This window comes from Sarcophilus harrisii, chromosome 5, assembly GCF_902635505.1.
Source record: "Sarcophilus harrisii chromosome 5, mSarHar1.11, whole genome shotgun sequence".
Taxonomy (NCBI): domain Eukaryota; kingdom Metazoa; phylum Chordata; class Mammalia; order Dasyuromorphia; family Dasyuridae; genus Sarcophilus; species Sarcophilus harrisii.
Window position 1 is genome coordinate 280,057,437 of NC_045430.1, and position 10,780 is coordinate 280,068,216.

Genomic DNA, 10,780 nt, shown 5'->3' on the forward strand with positions numbered 1-10,780 from the left:
ATAATTTCTAGGGAAAATTTTAGGTCTCTACTTTATACCTATTGTGATAAAAATGGTTTCGTGAAGAAGAATTAAATGAAAACCATCGAAATCTTGTGAAATCCAACCTCTGAGCAAGTCACTGTTTTCCTCAGTTTTCTCCTCTGTAAAAGGAGCTGGAGAAGGAAATGGCAAGTCACTCCGGTATCTTTGCCAAGAAAACTCCAAATGAGGTCATCGAGTCATTGACAGTTCAGTCATTGACTGAACAAAAACTGAAATAATAAAGGTAAAAATGCTTTTGAGGTGAAAGCATAACATCAATGTCTGAACCCTCCTTCTTGATCTGGGACTCCAGTTGTTCTAAGTAGAAGTCCTATTTACCATAGTAGAGCTACAACCAAAACAGAATGATGCTTTCCCTTAGGGTGCCCTTCTACCCTTCTGGAAGGGCTGGGGACTTCACTGCACCTTTGCCCAGCACAGCCTCGGAGCTCCCAGAGGCTGGAGAGGCAATGGTCCAGGAGGCGTCATTGCTACCATGACCACTGCTGGCTGGGCTGTCCTCAGTGACTTACTTATAACAGCTCGTGATGCTTCCAGGCCGGGCCTGTTGATGGGGACAATGGCCAATGGAGGCACCTTCCCAGAGGCTCCCATTAGGAGAGGGAGTCTCTCCTGCCCAAGCCTGCCCAGCCCATCTCCTCATATGCATACGGCTGCTACCCACAGCTCAGTCTCTCTGCCAACCTCCCCAGAAAGAGCAAACATTCATAAATGGGCTTGTCTTGGGCTGTGGCAGTCAGTACAGAGACAAAAGTCTTCACCTTCAAGAAGCTGCTATTTGGGGTTCATCCCTCATGCCGGCAGCCGTGCTGCTGTCGGGGTGAGAGAGCTGGGGGCCTGATCCCCAAAAGCTGGTTTGAAGTTTTTTCGTCATTTCTCTCAAAGCAGAAGAGTCTCATTTCTATACTGTGGGAGGAGCTTGATTTGATATAATCCATTCACTGGAATTAGCACTGCCAGCTAATGGCTATCAGTCTGCATGTCCCCCAGCCAAATGGTGAAGACACGCAGGGAGGGCTTTACCACAGTGATGGGCACCAGTGGAAGCAGCACCAGATTATCAGTCCCACAGTCAGCTCCTGGCTCTCTGGCTCAGTATCTCTGCGACTTGCCTTCAGTTTCTTCAGTGAGAAGTGGGATGGAGACTACCCTTACTTTTCCTCCCAGAGGCACTCCTGATGGGACACCGGACAGGTTATTTGGTAGACCCACTTCCCGAGACCAGCAAATCTGTGCTGACTTGTCTGTCTGCGAGGTTGCCCTGGGGGGACCTGCCGTCAAAGTTTCCAGGGGCATCTGCTGGCCCTCTATCAAGTCCAGATGCCCAGGCACCCTCTGCTGATTAGTGTTTACACCCTGCTGGAGGGTGTAGACAGATTGGAACTGAGGACAGTTGGAAGGAATTTTTCTCTGGTGACCTACAATGTTCTTGATTCTCTATTTAAGGATTTGAGGGCTGACCAGGGCCCCATTGCCCAGAGAGGTTGAATCAAGTTCTCTCGATGCTTTCAGGCTTCCCTCTGATCTCATGGCCCTCTAGTTGCCGTGAAGACAATCTGAAGCTGATCCATCCAACTTGAGGGAGACAGGTCCAAATGGGTATATCACCATATGGTATATCACCAACCTCATCTGTGTCATGGGGAAAGCACGCAAAGGACCTGGCATCGAATCTTGCTGTGACATTGAACCTTACAATCTCTCCAGCTCCTGAGCTCCTGTTTCCTCTGTAGGGTGGGGATCCTGACCTCAAGAGGACAACAGCTCCCCAGGCTTGGGGGGAGGCTCAATGAAGTCATGTCTGTAGCACACATTGTGAATGTTGAGGGGCTGTAGAAACCCTAGCCCTTTGGGGCTCCATTTCCTCAAATGGAAAATGAGGGGGGTGGAATGGATGCCTTTGAAGGGCTGCCTTCCTTTCCTACTCTAACAGATTCTTCTCTGGGAGCGGTCAGGGTGGAGAAGTCAGAAAATCCCTCAGTGACATTGAAATGATGGCCTGTGCGCTGGATCATGCTGGGAACTATTTTAAAAATGTGCCCCATAATCCCTGGAGCTCAGGGATGCTATTTTGGTTGGGGATTTAGAGCGTGGGGGGATTGAAGGCTGATGGACCAGCCAAAACCCCGACTAATGGAAGCAGAGAGCCGGGTCCACTATGGAGATCACACCCTCTCTTCATTAACCATCAGCACACGCTCAGCATCCTGCCTCAGCATCCCAGGCAGTGACACCCAAGGAACCCTCACTGAGATGGTGTACGGTATTCTGTGTGTTAGCCCCCAATCCCCACCATCCACAGAAAGGCAGCTTTGTCCAAACTGCACCTATTCTCATCCCCTTCCATGTCCCATCCTGACTGCACTGCTGCAAGTCCTCAAAGGGATTGTCTTGTGTTTCTAGCTATATCCTTGTATCTCCAAGCCAGGACCAGTCACCGGGAAGATTGTCTGACAAGATGGAAGAGGGCTTAATAGTTGGATGAAGGGCTTGAGTGAGACAAGAGCAGGGAGAGGATGAAAAGGTGGAAGCACATGAAGAAATGCCCAAAGGAATCACCAAGAACCCTGCCCGTCATTGCTGAAGGAAAAACTAGGCCCAGGAGCCATAGGAATAGCCCTCCAAAATGAGACTTGCTAGGTTGGATTTGTCTCCTGGGTGTAAGGGAACAGCTCTGGATGGCAGGATCTGAAGTCCAGAGCTGGTAGACGCAGACCTTTGGGGTCACTGGTGCCCCTTCTTTATTTTACAGATGAGGAAAATGAGCCTCAGACGAATGATGGGAATGTTTCGGGTTCACACCATGCTATGTCTGAAGCCAGATTTGAACCCACCCAAGTCTTCTGAGTGCAAGCCCAGAGTTCTGCACCGGGACTGGGGAGAGGATGGCTGCAAGAGGTGGCCAGGAGGTGGCGAGGGATGAGTCAGAGACGCCCCTCTCCTGAACATTTGCTTTTGTTCCATCATAAGCCAGTCTTGACCCTTAATCAAAGGGCAGGGAGGGGAGGAGGAGCTGGCCTCTGTCTAAGCTATGATTTTTCCTGAACCAACTAAGCAACTGGGTCTTCCTCCTCATAGTGGAGCCTGCTAGCAAAAGAACTTGCTACGTGGCTCCAGGAAATGCAGGAACATAAGGATTAAAAGGAGGGGGGTCAGGGGAAGATGATTACAGATGTTAGATACAACAGACAATTCATTTTTTTACCAACAAAACTAAGCAGTGAACAGTGAAGTGGCTTCAGCTGTGGTTTCATCCAGAATAAATTTCCTCATACTTTGAAGAAGGCGTCAAGATAAAAAAAAATGTACCCTTGCTGGAACTGATCTAGAACCTTGTAGCCAGTTTGGGGGCCACCATTCAGGAAGCACATTAACAAGCAGGACTGTGCCTGAAGCAGGAAAATAGGAAGGTCAAATGAGACTCAGCCCAGTGGTTGGCAGAGAAGAGAAGCCATATAAGCATTGTTTGCTCTTATTATTATTATTTCTTATATATTAAAAATAAATATTATTTATTAATCATAAAGGTCTCATATACATGCCATATTCAGACTGGCTAGATCACAGAGACTGGAATACAGCTAATGAGGGGACAGGAGATGGGGGAGCTGGCGAGGGGAATATCCATCTTGAAAGGTCATCATGTGAAAGAAGGATCAGACTTTCTTGTGGGCACCAGAAGTCAGGACCCCAAGCAAAGGGGGCAACTACAAGGAGAACAATCAGAGCTGGATGTAAGAACTTGCTAACAGTTACAGCTATTCCAAAGTGGGATGGGCAGGATTTGGAGCTGATAGGATCACAGGGACTTCAAGGAGCTTAGAGGTCATCTCATCCAACGGCCTCCTTTTAAGGAAACAGGACCAGCAAGATGAACTGACTTCCCCAGAATCATCCAAGTGGAGAGTGGTGAGTATATGAAAGAGAAAAATATGAAAAAAGGTCGCAGAAGCTAGATGACAGAGAGAATGGCGAGCCGGACTTGGAGTCAGGAAGAAGTTAAGTTCAAACCTCAGGCCAGACACTTATTAACTATGTGACCCAAGGCAAGTCCCCTAACCAGCCTCAGTTTCCTCAACTCTAAATTGGAGTCATAACTCCTTTATGAGTTTGTCACACATTGGAATGAGATAATATATGTAAAACAGGCTCCAAACCTCAAAACACCATATAAATACCAGTTAGTATGATTATTATGGTATTATAAAGACTGAGCTGGAGAATGGGGCTATCCTAAGCACAGAGGAGCCCCTTCCTCAGGCCGGAGGGAAAGAGAAAATGGATGGGGACCTGGAAATGGCAAAGAGAGCATCTATTTGTTGCCATACTATAGCCCTCAGGATGAGGAATAACCACGGGTCAAACTTTGCCTTCTTTCCACAGGCTGTCTCTACCATCAGTGTTGCCACAGAATTTTGTTTTTGGTTTTGTTTTTTTTTTTTTTCAATTGTGTCCCACTTTCTCCATTATCTTAGCTGAGGTTTTCTTGGGAAAGATATAGGAGTAGTTTGCCATTTTTCTTCCCCAATTAATTTTACAGATGAGGAAACTGAGGCAAACACGACGAAGTGACTTGCTCAATCACACAGCTAGTACCTGAGGCTGAATTTGAATTCAGAAAGATGAACTTCCTGACCCCAGACTCAGCGTTCTCTCCACTGTGCCTCCTAGCTTGTGTTAAATCAGTAATTAAAAATCAGCCTGAGAAATGGATTTGCCCTCTCACCCCTTCTGTGATCTTCCCAGGGCACTTGAGATTTAACTGCATTTGACAAAGTTAGCTTCCCTTTCTCTGGGTAAAGTTTTGTGAAAACTATTTTAGGGGGAAAAAATCTCAAAGGGGATTTTTTTTTCTTTATCACAATTGAATATTCTACTCAGTTTCTTTTTTGGAAGAATTTGTTCTTTTTATTTTATTCAAATATTGAATAATCCTGAGGAAACCAGCCTGGTCACCTAGTGAGAACAAACTGGCCAGCCACAGAGGAGACCTCTGAGCTGTGATTGGCTGTTGTCCTGAGCTGTTTGCCCACATCCAGAAGCTGAGAACAGTCATCCGATGTTTTTGTGTTGAAAAGACAAAATAAGCTCCTCAAAAAGAGAAAGCAAAGTGGTTTCTAAAGGCAGCTATTGAGGCAGGGAGCTGTGGGCCTGACGGGCTCATTCACATCCCAAGAGTTGAGATGCAGGAAGCATCCTGAGGAGACCCTCCTTCATTGCTGCCTGGATCCGTCCAGTTTCCTGGATTGGAAGGGGAGGTGAGACTCCGAAGAGCCAAAATTTTCCATAAGCTCGAACGATGCACAATATCAAAGCCCTGGGTCAGATCTCCGAGTGTGAGGGACAGCAGATTGAATGTCATGGATAAGCTCGCTCCCCGTGGCCCTCCACCTTCCAGGGGCGTCGGCGCTGAGGATGAGAAGGACCCTCTCGTCGCCAGAGCTGGCTCAGCGGGGGAGACGCCAAAGGAAAGTGCTGGAGGAGAGGACGGGACTGACCCCGGACTGAGGGGCTACGGGCTGACCCCGTGGTGTTCACCTGTGACATCTGGGCGGGCTCCCGGCGCCAGGCCGGGACACTGGCTCGCTTCCCCGGGGTGGTCCTGGGAAGACTAGGAAGACCCCCGGCAGGATGCGGCGGCAGACACTGGGGACCTTCTGCGGCTAAGCGGTCCCCGTTCCGACTCCTCTGGGCCCGCACAGTTTGAAGGTGCCCAAAGGCTGTTTTATAGAGAACTCACACGTGGCAAGCTCTCACCAGGGGTCGGGAAAAGCCACCCAAGGGCGCTCCGGGACCACTTTAGAACCGATTGTGTGGCTGGGACCGCCCAGCGTGGCGGGCCCAGCCAGGGAAGGGGCCGTGCTGGGGAGCAAAGCGGAATGGAGGGAGCCCCAGAGAAACACGGGGCGCATTCAGAGACGCCCCCAGCGCGCATGGGACTCTGGGCGTCTGCCCTGTGGCCGAGCGTCCGCAGCTCGGAGTGGCCTGGTCAGCCCCCGGACACAACTATCACACCGATGTCTCTGGCTCCTCTTTGGGAACAGGAGGGACATGGAGCCCTGAGCCAGGACTCTGGAGCTCCCTGAAGGACAGTGCCCTCTTCTGGCCATAGTGGTGCCCTGCATCATGGGCTGCCTTCTCAGGTGGAGGTGGGCGCACACTCCAGAGTCCATAGGCAGAGGAGTTCCGGCCCCGGGAGAAGCACGTGGGACAATCTGGGCCTGTGGTGAAAGCCCCCCCCCCCTCCCGACTTCGAGCTTCCATCTTGTCCCCTTCTACATGAAGGAAACTTCAACAAAGGCAAACATCGGATCCGAGAGTCTCAGCCAGCGATGGCCGTTGGGCACATCCAGGAGGCAGGCAGGGAGCAATGGTCCATGTGACAGATGGGGAAACTGAGGCTGAGAGAAAGGTGGGGTGGAGCGGGGGGATGGGAGGGTGGAGAGCGGTTTCTGGAGGAAGAATTCCTGGTTCCTCACCTGGCTTCCCCTTCTCTGAGGTCCACTTGGGCTCCATGACCTCTGAGACCATCTAGAATCTCCAAGCGCAGCTCCGGGGCCTCAGGACTCTGGTGACTCTGATATTGGTTTTGCCTAAGATGAGGCAGTAAATGCCAGAGCTGAGGTCCAGACCAGCCTCGGGGTCTAGCACAACTCTGTCTCCGGAGAGACAGAGAGGGGTAGGGAGGCAGAGGACCAGATGGACAGACAGAGGGATAGATGGAGAGAGAGAGAGAGAGAGAGAGAAACAGAGAGAGAGAGAGAAAGGAGGGAAGGAGAGTGGGGAGGGAGAAAGAAAGAGACGGAGAGAGATGTGAAAGGTAGACAAATAGATGATAGGTAGGTAGGTAGATATATAGGTAGATAGAGAAATGGATAGATAAAGGATAGATGATTAGATGAATGGAGGGCAGGAAGGAGGGAGGGAGGCAAGGAGGAAAGGAGAGAAAGAGATGATGCGTAGATAAATAGATGATAGATAGACAGATGGGAGAAGGAGGGAAGGAGAGAGGGAGGGAGGGAAAGAGGGATGGAAGAAGAGAGAGAGAAACAGAGGGATGATAGGTAGATAAATAGATGACAGGTAGGTAGATAGGTAAATAGAGAAATGGATAGATAGATGATGCATGGATGGATGGATGGATGGATGGGTGTGTATATATATATATATATATATATATATATATGCATGTATATAACCAATATCATTTTGATATTTTAAATGTTACAATAAGAATGTTACCTTTTAAAATTTTTTTTAAAAAAACTATCCTGTTTGGTCCACTTCTCTTTCCAATGTCTCTCATGTTCATATTTGTCTTTTGATGGTCATTTCTAGTAATCGTCACTTAGCCTACGTGTCAATTGTCCTAATTCTAAGATCTTCATTCTGAATCCTTTTGTATATTAATAATAAATGATATTTATATCAAACATTTTGCTTATAGTATCTGGCTTTGCAAAACCCTGTGAACTGTGTAATTCAGATATCATTATACCCATTTTGCAGAAGAGAAAACTGTGGCTTGATCCTGGTCACCCAGTAGTGTCAGAGATTTAGAGAATGGACTTCAGAGACCATCTAGTCCAAGTATCTCATTTTATTGATGAGGAAACCCAACCCCCCAAAGTATATATAACTTGCCCAATACCATATTGGGAGGAAGGGACCAAATTCTCTGACTTCAGTCAGTGTTGATTTTATTGTACAATAGCAGAATCAGGAATTAAACCCAACTCTTTCTGATTTTATTTTCTTCTGTATCTTATCCATTTGTGCCGTTCTGATTTTCTTATAATTCATTGTATTTCTTTATATTTGACTTTTCTTATAGTATAATAATTTCCTCATGTTCATATCTTACCTTATCAGCCGTTCCCCAGTCCTGTATACATGAACTATTCTAAGATTTTGTTGTTATTGTTGTTGTGGATTAAGTTACTATGGTTATTTTTGAACAATTAGGTTAGATTGTTTTTCCTACTTAGACCTCTGAGTCAGCAACATGAATAACAGAGTAGCTCTTACGGAATATTGCCATGTTTCTTTACCAAAAAAGTTGTACCAACTGACATGCCTGCCTCCAGCACGGTAGTGAGGCTTACAATATTTTATCCAGAAAGGGAGAAACCTGGAGGTACCCCTTGCACTGTAGCCTTCCTTAAACAGTCATTCGGTCATGTAGTGATGTAAGGCACACATGTTGAGAGCCAACCAATTCACACATTCTCTTCCTGCTCTTTCACTTCTGGAGATTCAACCAGCTGCATTTTATTACTAGAATTAGCTAATTTTTACCAGTAAGGGGCAATGTAATGGGCCCTCCAGGTCCCATCATCCCCTCCTCTGGGGGGATTAGATGGAAAAAAAAATTAGTAACAAAATGACAATAGTTTAGATGCCCCAGTTAGGAAAATTCCTAAAATTTATGCAGAATTTGGCTCTTTGTTCTAAGTAAATTTAAGTTTAGCTCTCTGTGTTTGGGGATAAGCACATGGAGGGGAAATTGGGTAAAGAGCAAACTTTGTCATTAGAACTTTTTTTCTACTGTTTGGTTCTGCACACATACATTGTATCTAGGATGTACTAGGACATATTCAACATCTAGGGGAGGGGGTGGAGGGTGGGAGTGAAAAATCAGAACAGAAGTGAGTACAAGGGATAATGTTGTAAAAAAAAAAAAAGAACTTTTTTCTGAGCTTGGAAAGTTAGATTCAGTTTGCTTTTTTACTGTGAGATATCTATAATCAATAGTCAATAAATATTTATTAGCTGACTATGCCAGGCACTGTGCAAAGCTCAGAGGGTTACAAAGAAGGGCATAGGACAGGGATAGCTCTCTGCTGTCAAGGTGCTCATGGTCTAATAGAGAAAGGAAACAAAAAGGAGGTGGGTAGGGGCAGGAAGAAGAAAATGTGATGAAGCCTTCCAATGGGATAGGGAAATGTTCGAGGAGATGTGAACTAAAGATTTTTGTTCATCGTGTTGGATCATGAGTTTCTAAATTCTACACATCCATGAAAGAAGCCAGATGAGAAATGAGGTAAATCCCTTGGATTCCCTCCTTAAATGGCAGAAGATCTAGTAAGAACTCACTGATATCCACTTTCCACCCTCTACATTTGAAAGAGACATCAATTTATTCCTTTTGCCTGTAACATTTTTTGACTCGGGACATTAAATCCTAGGTAAGAGCAAAAAGATTGAATCCCATTGTTATTATTCAGTTCTTAAGGTCCCAATTCCATTTTTTGAGGAAGTTCTTAAAGACTGCTTCTGTGTCTTTTTAAGCATCCCAAAGTATAATCCAACTCTTCCTTCAAGCTTAAAGATCAAGATTGTCCCAAATTGAGCTGAAGAGGGGGATGTTTGTGTTCCCGAACTAAAAATACAAGATTACCAGACAAGCTTAAAACCTCGATTATAAATCAATCCATCAACAACCTTATTAAGTGTCTCTTATACTATACTTATACATATATATGTATTGTTATACTATAGGATAGATGCCAGGAATACAAATACAAGGAATGAAGTAATCTCTAGGCCCTTGGTGCTTCCATTCTAACAATCTGTTGTTGTTTTTAATAAAATAAATGTGATTTCAGTTTTTAAAGATTTCTTTAATTATATATTTATAATTTTTGCAATGCAGATTCCTGTTGGTTAGATTGTGTAGTTCTTGATTGTTTAATGTTGATAAAGTCATACCTAATGATATCTGGTTTGATTAGTTTCACTGCAAAATAAAAGAAGAAGTAAGACCAAGTAAGTCTTGACATACTCAGTGCCCCCTTGTCTCCATTCACCCTGTCAGATCCTTGGTATATCCTCGACATCCAATATCATCCCTGGGCTTGCTCTTGACTCTCAGAAATTGCTCTCATCTCCTTTGGTCCCATTCCATTTGGTGCCCAGACAGCTGTTTCAACATTGAGCCCTCTTATATTTTTTTCACAAGTAAATATTAAATATCTGTCCTGAGAGGTCAAGTATGTTACTTTCAAATCAGGACAATAAAACATTCAGTCAACAATCCTTTTCATGCAGCCTTCATTCATTTATTCAATAACCCTTTATTAAGTGCCTACAATAAGTCAGGCAATATTATAGGTATTAGAGATACACAGACAAAAGTAAATATTGACTGCTCTCAAATAGCTCACATTTAGGTTCCAAGGAGGAGGAACAAGAAGAGGAAGAGGAAAGGGAGGAGGAAAAGAAATGAAAAGGGGGAGGAGAAGGAAAAGAAGGAGATGGAGGAAGAAAGAGAAAGAAGAGCAAGAACAAGAAGAAAAAGAAGAACAAGAAGAAGGAAGAACAGCAACAAGAAGAAAATTAACAATGTTTATTTGAAATTTAAGGTACTAAAATATTTTATATTGATATAATAATAGTTGGAGGACCATTAGATGGATTTCCAAACATTGAGTCAGTCTCTTAGTAACTATACCCTAGACCAGCAATGAATTGGTTGTGACTCAGGTAGGAGTAAAAGAGCAAAATGGATTTCATTTAGGACACCTGTCCAAGCAGTCAGGCAAATAGTCAAAAGCATTTGTTAAATACCTACTATGTGCCGTATTTTTAATCATTCCATAATGCACCTATAGAAAAAGGTTAGTTTCTTATACCAATAATATATATAATGCATATGTGCACATACACACATATGTACATACCCATAACAACAATATCCTCCCTGTGCTGTTCCTGCAGCCGAGAATTCTGATTC